This window comes from Magnolia sinica, chromosome 1, assembly GCF_029962835.1.
Source record: "Magnolia sinica isolate HGM2019 chromosome 1, MsV1, whole genome shotgun sequence".
Lineage (NCBI taxonomy): Eukaryota > Viridiplantae > Streptophyta > Magnoliopsida > Magnoliales > Magnoliaceae > Magnolia > Magnolia sinica.
The window spans coordinates 104,494,313-104,503,980 of record NC_080573.1 but is presented as its reverse complement, the minus strand read 5'-3'; the positions used below and the strand labels follow the sequence as shown (position 1 = coordinate 104,503,980).

The window sequence follows — 9,668 nt, the reverse complement described above, 5'->3', positions numbered from 1 at the left end:
CTCAAAGCTCAAGTAGACCATAATAAAAGTAAGCTTGGGACAATCACACTAGCCATTAAAATCTTTGAGAGATATGGTATGATGTTTATATGCCATCTAAACTGGTGGTAGGATGATCATGGATGAAGATAAAAGACTGGTTGTCTTAATATAAAACTTGGGTGGGCCCCAAATTCCATCTAACCCGTTTATAAATAGTAAGTTTACTATTTATAGTAAGTCACAATTTCTAAGCATTTTAGTTTTAGTTTAATTCCAAAACTTCTCCCATGGCTTAATATCCCTATTTAAAGGGTTGTGAACTTGTTTATTTCATTCATCCATCAAATTATGAATTTTATAAAATTCATTTTCTATTTTCCTTGCTTTTTCCTCGTAAATTCGAAAAGTCTTTGTGAGGAGTCCAGCGAAGATTCATGGATTCAAAGTAGTTATCCCCTTAAGGAAGACGGTGATCAACCTCATTATGCTCATCCCTACGTCATTAGCCTTATAAGTTAAATATAAATTACCCACATGTTTCGTGTACAGTTAGTATACAGTTAATAAGTATGTGGTTAGAAACTATCACGAGAATTAATTAATTTTTTTTTTTTTTTTTGGCACATTGATATAAAATAAGATACTTCATCAATCATGCATATGCCCTACCTAATCATTCATCGTATATATAGACTTAAATAAGTGTATCAATATACTATTTACCGTCTAAAAGTGGGGTCTACAATTTAGACAGTTTATAAGTATCAGTGTATCATCCATCAAATTGGTAGAGCACCAAAAGTCTTCATATTACTTATATAAACTAGCATATAGATTCTAATCTATATTATTAATAACTAATTAGGTGCCATATAGCATGCAATAAGGAAATGAGCTGGGTCAAGCTTTTTTATAATTGGCCCTAGCTTGGCCTAGCACAAACACTGGCAGTAGATTTCAAGCCATAGCTTAGTCCTTTGGTTAAGTTTAATAGTTGGACAATCTGATGGTGTCACTCTTACACTTTATTAGGGCCTGGTTGGGAGCATGAATTTGAAACCCCCTAGATTTGAAATCCTCTTGTTATGTTTGGCACCTTAGATTGAGAATCAACTTTAATTCAAAAGTAGCTATTCATGATATATTTGCATGGGTTTGAATTTAATTACTAAATTAACTTTAATATCTCTAATTAGTGAAGTTATGTAATTTTTGACAAAATGGTTATAATAAGCCCTAAAATATATACTTTCCCAAAAAATGATGAAATTCTAAGTATTGGATGGGCCCCAAGTATAAGATCATGTCAGAGTGATTAACTAATGATTTTTAAATGTTGATTTATATGGACAATGTTTGGACAATGTTGATCTTCATATTAAAGTAATTATAATGATGCAATTGATAATCTAATTGTTTTAAGATATCATTAGTGGGCCATGTGTCTACTAGATTAATAGTGAAGCGACACACATGTTACACATGCAATTGTGAGAATTATTTTAGTTGTAATATAGGGTCTCACTTTGGATTTCAAACCCCCTGATTGAGCGGATTTAAAACTGTAGACTACTTTACGGTGCCTAACAACCTAGGGAATTTAAAATCCCTTCAAATCTCTCCAAATCCATGGTGCCAAATGGCCCTTCAGGCTTTTTTGAACCTACGTGGGGTTGATATATAACTCATATTCTTCACGAGTGATCCCATCGCATACTCTCCATGTGCGATACCAGTACGCTGAATATGCATGGGTTCCAAGAATACTTGAAAACTCCATAGTTTAGCAGTAACGAAGATGAGTTACCATGATGCTCTTTTAAATGGTGGAAAACTGACATTGGAGGCTAGCCCATGTGTGACTTAATACATATATCTGCGCTGTTGACTCACTAAATGCATGGCGTGCTGACATGGATAATGCATTACATGTCTCTTTTAATGACATGGACGCGGGATCCGAGTTGCGTGTAACCTTCGTTCACCCAGTAGGTCTGACCTAAAGTTCTGTGGGGCCACTGTGATATTCATGTGACATCCAATCCGTCCATCATTTTTGTTAGATGATTTTAAGACATGAGCCTAAAAAATAAGGTACACTAAAAAATCAAATGTGTACGCGATAGGAAACAAAGAAGATTGAATGCCCACCATCGAAACCTCATTAGGGCTCATGGAAGTTTTGAATGAGGATGATGTATATAATTTTCCTACATCCAGGGGTGATGGCATATCAAGATAACGGTAGGCCCCAAACAGGTTTAAATGGGGATGTTCGATCTCCACTGTTTCCTTAGGTGTGGCCCACTTTTACATCTGCTCAATTTTAGCCTCACATTTCAACATGATCTTACAAAATATGGATGTACTTAATGGGTGGATTGGCTACTCCCCTTGCCACCAGCCAAATGGCTGATAGTCGGTGTTACGTGGGCCCATCATGATGTATGTGTTTCACTTGTGCTGTCCATCTAATTTTTTTTTTAAAAAAATCATTTTATGGTATGAGACAAAAAATTGGTATATCCCAACATCAAGGGGACTACGTTATAAGAAACAAAGTTGAATGAATGCCTGTCAATAAACTTTTTGGGGGCATTAAAGTTTTGGATCAAAATGATCTTTGTTTTTTCTCCTTCATCTGGGCCTTAGGAGGATTTTAATGGTGGATATCCAATTGCTATTTTTTTTTTCCTGTGGTGTGGTCCACCTGAGATTTATTATCACTCTAATTTTTTGGATCAAGCCTAAAATGATCGGTAAAAATGGATGAACGGAATGGATGAAACACATAAATCATGGCAGGGCCATGGAGCACCGATCATCAGCCACCGGGCTGGTGGCAGGGGGAGTAGCCAATCCGCTTCCGACTTAATGTCCAACGTATATTAAATCGAGCCCATAGAGATTTGGCTTACACGCATCGTGCTTCCTCATTGATGTCCACTCGCACGTCTCAATCAGAGGATATCTTTAATGATACGTCAGAGTGAGATGGTTCATACGCATGCACACAGAAATTAAACAAGTGGCTACATGCCACTCAGCTTAAATAGCTCAGATCGTGTGAACTGTTTATCGGTCATAGTCTGAAATGGATTGATCGGACGGCCTTAATTGTTAATTGATGGGTATATATTTGTTGAATTTGGATGGTTGGATATCTTTCATCTTAAGCATCCATAAATGTCCACAAATTATTAGTTATAACTCATGTTTAGTGCAATTTTTGGTTTAAGACCCATTTAAAAGTAAATCCCATAATTAATGTGGACGGTTTAGTTTTTGTTAAATATAGGTAACCTACATAATTTCTGATTGCATGACTATGAAGCATCATGCTTTGCCAGAGTATCAAAGTCTTTATTTCAGACAATCAATAATAATAATAATAATAATAATAATAATAATAATAATAATCATAATATTAATAATAATTTTTAACCGGTGGTTGCTAGTTTAGTTTTTAATGTCCATTTTGCATGGCCAAATTTGTTTGGTTGTGATTCAAGATTTGAAATTACAACAAACTGCTGTGATTCAAGATTCGTTGGTGATCTCTCGCTCCTCCGTACGAGACCTTCAACTTGAAGATGGAGAATCAGGCGAACACATGAATGAATAGTGCATGTGGGCCCCACTGTGATGTTTACGTGAAATCTACTCTGACTACCAGGTGCTTCACCCCGTGTTAAGCTAAGGGCTAAAAAATCAGCCTAACTGGTGATTTAGGTGAATCACAAGAAATAGTGTACAGGTAAACTATACTGTCCAAACTATTTTTCTTGGTGTGGGCTCATCTCAATCATAGATGGGTCTCCATTTTTAAACCTACGCCTAAATTTTAGTGTGTCATCTAATGGTTGAAGTGGATTTCATATAATTATCACGGGGGGCCTCATAAAAATAAAAGGTGGAGTTTTTCTCCTAATTTTTTTAAGGCACGCACTCACACCCTGCCCACCCTAATTTTTCTCCTAATTTCTCCTAATTTTTTTGCTCAACTTTGTAAACAAAAGTGTTTGTATGATAAGGCCTTAATGAAGATATCTGCAATCTGTGATTTGGATTGGACGTAAGCTATAGTAACCTATTTGGAAGTGATATTCTTTTGGATGAAATGGTATTGAATTTCTATGTGCTTAGTTCTCTCATGGAAGAATGAATTATTTGGGATGTGGGCTGCTGCTTGATTATTATAATAAAGCATCATAGAACCACTTGAAAACAATTGAAGCTCCTTAAATAAGGACTTGAGGCATAATAGCTCACAAACAGCATGACCCATGACTCTTTACTTAAGCTCTGTGTTAGGATGGGCCCACTTTATACTTTTTACTCTTCTAAGTGACCAAATTTCCTTAAATAAAAGTACAATATCATGAAGTAGATTGCTTATCCGTAATGGAATCTATCAAATCAGTATTAATAAATGCTTTTACCTGAAGATAACTGTTAGCTCGATATAAGATCCCTTGAGTAGGTGCTTTCTTCAAATATCTAAGAATCTTGAGAACTGCCTCCCAATCGGGAACTCTCGGTTAGTACATGTATTTGCTCACAATATTGATAGGGAATGTAATATCTGATCGAGTGACTGTAAGATATATTAGTTTGCCAACATCCCTCTATATCTACATAGATCATCAAATAATTCTCCCTAGTCATTCAATAACTTCTCACTAGTTTCCATAGACATATTAGCCAATTTACACCAAAATATTCTAGTTTTCGTCAACAAATTAAGAACTTTCTCTGCGAAAGATTAATCTTAGACTTTGATTTGACAACCTCAATGCCTAAGAAAGAGCCAATCAACCATATATCCTTAATTTGAAAATGTTTCTAGAGATTCTTATTGAGCTCTAAGATGCCAGATATGTCACTTCTTATAATAACGATATCATCAACATATACCATAAATGCTATTATACCCTTATCATTGTGTTTCATAAAAACAGAGAGATCAATCTTACTCTGATAGAAGCCATAAAACAACAACACCTTGTTAAACTTGTTAAAGTATGCCCTTGAAGATTGCTTTAACCTAGAAATTGCTTTTATAAGTCTACATACTCTCCCACTCTCCCTCTAAATAGACCCTAAAGGTTGCTCCATGCAGTATTCCGTAGCTAAGTCTCTATGAAGGAATGCATTCTTAATATCCAACTGATAAAGAGGTCAGTCCTTGATAGTTTTAATAGAAATCAATACTCAAATAAAGTTTAGTTTAGCCATAGGAGAAAACGTTTTTTCATAATCAGGATTTTAGGCCTGTGTCTAGCCCTTGGCTACTAAACTGGCTTTTAATCGCTCAATGGATCCATCAAGGCGATACTTGATAGCGTAGACCCGTTGATACCCCACTTCCCGTTTTTTAGTAAGCATATCAGCTAAATCTTATGTATGGGTCTGATATGTAGTGGCCATCTCATCTTTCATAGCCTTACGTTAACCAAGATGTATCATTGCATCATGGTAATTTGAGGGCACAAATACAAGTGATAGGGACAGAGTAAAGCCATAAAAAGGACTTAATTGATGATAAGAAATAAAGTGAGATATTTAATGGGGTGTGCAAGATCAAATACATTTGTCAAAAGCAATAGGTAAATCCAAATAACTAAGAGTGGAAGATGGACCCATAAACGAAGATGAAGATGAAAGGGTGCCTAAATCCGGAGGGACAACTACTTCTTTAGTAGATTTTGGTTGTGGTATAATGATAGTAGCAGAGTTAGTATGTCCTAAAAAATCAACCACTCGGTGAGGGACTGTAGACAAAATGTCCATGAAGGATAACTCCCTCTTACTATCGACATTGGTAAAGTAGGAAGAGTTCTCAGAGAACATGATATCGACACTCACGTATATATGACAAGTAACTGGGTTAAAACATGTATACACTTTTTGTGTATAAGAGTATCTAAGAAACATAAATTTAACTGCTCCAGCATCAAGTCTGTCATTGCCAGGTCCAAACTTATGAACAATGAAAATATATACAAATACATGAGTAGGTAGTGGAAAATGTTCTAAATTAGGAAGCAGAGTAGAAAAAGAAGATTTTCCTTTCAATACTATAGAAGGAAACCGATTAATGAGATGACAAGCAATGAGAATGACATATCCTCAGAATTGTTTGGGAAAATGCATATGAGTGAGGGGAGACCTGGCCACCTCTAACATGTGTTAATTTTTTTTTTTCTTTCGTACACCCCATTTTGTTGTGGGGTGTAGGCACACAAAATTTAGTGTAAATTTTAGATGAAGCCAAATATGCCTCGAATGAGGTGGCTAGATATTCTAGTGCATTATCGGATTGAAATATTAATATATTGGTATTAAATCGATTTTGAATTTCACGATGAAATAATTGAAAAATACCAAAAAGTTTAGACCGATCTTTCATCAAATACACCCAAGTCATGCGTAAGTAATCATAAATAAAAGTAATAAAATACTGAAAGTCATTTAAAGTAGGTATTCGAATGGGACCCTACACATCAAAGTGCAATGAATAAAATGGAGTAGAGCATCAATATTGTTTCTTGGAATAAAAAATGAACGATGATATTTGATTAATTCACACATTTGAAATTGCATGTGGAGGGCACACGGGTTATGCGCGAAAGCTTAGTGGAGCAATAGAATGAAAGTTATGTCCTTTGGCGGGGTGGGGGGGTAAAATTTGTCTTTTAAACCCAATTGTCTTTAAGCTAATATATAAATTAATCTAAGCAAGGTAATTGACTCTAAGACTTCCAAGCCAATAGAGGGTCTAATCACATAGACTACAAATGATATGCCAATTAAGGAACTAATTTATAAACATGATAGTTTACATGTGTGTGTGGGATATATATATATATATATATATATATATATATATATTTCACTTGCAGCAAATCCATCCAAATCAAAAACTCAAAACATCATCGCTAAATTGTTTCATGCATCCACATCCAAATCAAATAAAACTAGTCTTTAAGGGAGTCTCACAACACCAAAATTTAAATTCATAATGACTTTGGAAGAAACTATAAGAAGAACTTAAGCTGGGCAACTTGGAATTTAAGCCTCGGTCATTGGATACTCAAACACCACATCTTTCCCGGAGAGCTTCCTATAGACTCTTGCAAAGGTCTCTAGCTTATACTTTGTGTTGTTTCGCTCCTTTGGGTTTAAAAAAATCTTGATGATCTTGGACCCATCGATATGATATCTAAGACATTTTCCAATAATTTCTGCAGGATACACAACATCCTCCAAGATGGCATCATGCACAACGGTAAGGGTGCGGCTGCGAGGTCTCATGGCTGCAGAGCCCTTCTTTGGTGGCCTCAATATCCTTCGGTTGGCAATTAGGATAACGTCCTTCCCGCTAAAATTCTTCTCCAGCTCTCTGACAAGCCTAACATGAATTTTTCGGAAAGCTTTCCTTAGTCAGTAAGGAACATGGATAACCATTGCCCTCTGATTCCCAGCAACATCCATTTGAACTGCAGAACTTATATAGAGATCTTTCAAATCACTTTTAAGTTCTTGATTGGTGTTCTCCAAATCAAAGAATGACTGTGCAAACGACTCCTCAAACTCAGTAGGTTCAACATCCTTATCTTTATGAATTTTTCTCCTCGCGGTATACATTTTGACTGATCTGCCTCTAGATCGGAATAAGTGAAGAGGAAAAAGATCTAATCTGCAAACCCTAGCTTGCTGAGGTGAGAGTATGTGCGTGTGGGATATGCTAACTATTGACTCCTAGCACTCATTGAATCATGCATACATAAAATTAAACATTTAATCATATAAGCATAATCAAACAAGTGCTTAAATGACAACCCCAAATACAAGCATGTAGAGTGGTTCGATTTCCCTACTCCACTCCCAACGGACGCACTTAACCCATGAGTGTACCATATTTTATTATTAGAGGTTTTAAATAAAGTTTATCTCTAACATTTATAATCTTACACAAGGACCGGCTCCCTCAAGAGACTTTCCGTGATTTTCTATAAGCTTGTCATGAACCTTAGTTTTACACAAGAACCTATTGACGTACATTCTCGCTGGAGGCTTCCATAAGAAACTTTAGTTGATTTTCCTTAGTTTAACCAACAACCTTTGTCCTAATCCAAGGACCTACATTTACTCCCATCGGAGTCTCTCACAGATACTAACATGAACGCACTCGTGCTTGGTGGCCTATACAAGGACTTTGATTTAGGCCTTACACAAGAGCCAATGTTTTATACAAAAACCTAGTCGACTTCAACAATTTAAACTCTTACACTCGATTCTACACAAGGAAGGGGTGTATACAGACTCTTACACATGACAACTTACTTGTCAGATTGAGTCCCTTTTGTAGAGCCTTCTCAGGTCGTTTGATTGATGCTTTCACGTGTTTCAATGAGATCCCATTTACTCTGTCGATCGTGATGCCGATGCATTACTAATGCTTCAGTTCTAAGATCAACAATGTTGCATGTGATGCTCCCTTGAAGTGACCAAGGTGATGAGATGTTTATAGAATCTCCTACAATTAATGGAAAGTTGTAATTCCTAGGGGATTCACCTAAATGGGTTTTCTAGAGGATTTAGATAAGAGTATACCTATAGAGGTTAAGTTTAATCTCTAGAAAATGATGGAATTCATGCTCATCTTTAAGGTGGATGTTGAAATCCTCATTAGGTTAATCTTAAGGAAGATGACTCGAAACTCATTGGTTTGGAGGCTTGGGATGAGAGTTATGATCATGGAATCACCTAAGCTTCTATTGCACCAAAAAAGCATTGCAATGCCAAAGAACCGAATGACCTTTATAAGAAGTTTGAGCTTAAACGGTAAAAAAGAACAGATAATGACTCTTTTGATGGCATCAAGTAGGGCTTTGATGACATCGAAGAAATCAAATTTTTAGTTGAATTATTGCCAGACAATTTACACACTGCTATCCAATGCCATCGAGTAGTCTTCGATAGCATCGAGGGTATCATTCTGTAATGACTCGAATTTCAAATTAAAAGAATAACCGTGGGTATGACCCACCTCAAAAGCAGGCCCACCTTACAGTTTGAGACGGGCCTTATTAAACATTCATGAAATGAATGGACGGAGTAGATTTTCCGTAACAACCTTGTAGGCCCTACAATCCGACGCATGCACACGGAGGATGTTGTAACGCCCTGAAAATCGAGGGTCGAGCAGAAGCTCAGCTCTTGAGTTCCAATGCATCACTTATGCAATATAGATAATAATGATTAAATGTTGTCCATATTAGTGCATTAAACATGAATGAGATTACACTAAAACAACATATCATACTCCAGAGACAATTGGATTATGTAAGTGGAAGACTGTGATAACTATATAAAACATATAAGTGGTTGTAAGTCCCCAGAGTATGAACATGTCACTAGATTAAATAATTACATATATAGTTCCAAAATTTATAAAATAATACAATATAGTGGCATCTGATCCGTATCCCCATGACCCCGTCGACACAACTCCAGGTCTATATAGACCCGCCAGAGAGTTGCATGTACGAGAACTCATCCTCATCATCATAAAAGTCAGGCTCTGCCTCGTAAGCCTCACCCTCATCTGAAACTAAAACAGGGTCTGGTTGGTGTTTTAAAACACTGTCCCAGAGTGAGAGTGAGTGATCAACTTAGTG

At 36.3% G+C, this 9,668-nt stretch overlaps 1 pseudogene; it reads right to left on the bottom strand.

Annotated features, from left to right (window-relative positions):
* Window positions 1-6,895: 6,895 nt before the first annotated feature.
* Window positions 6,896-7,709, bottom strand: LOC131252938 (small ribosomal subunit protein eS7-like; annotated as a pseudogene).
* Window positions 7,710-9,668: the final 1,959 nt, after the last annotated feature.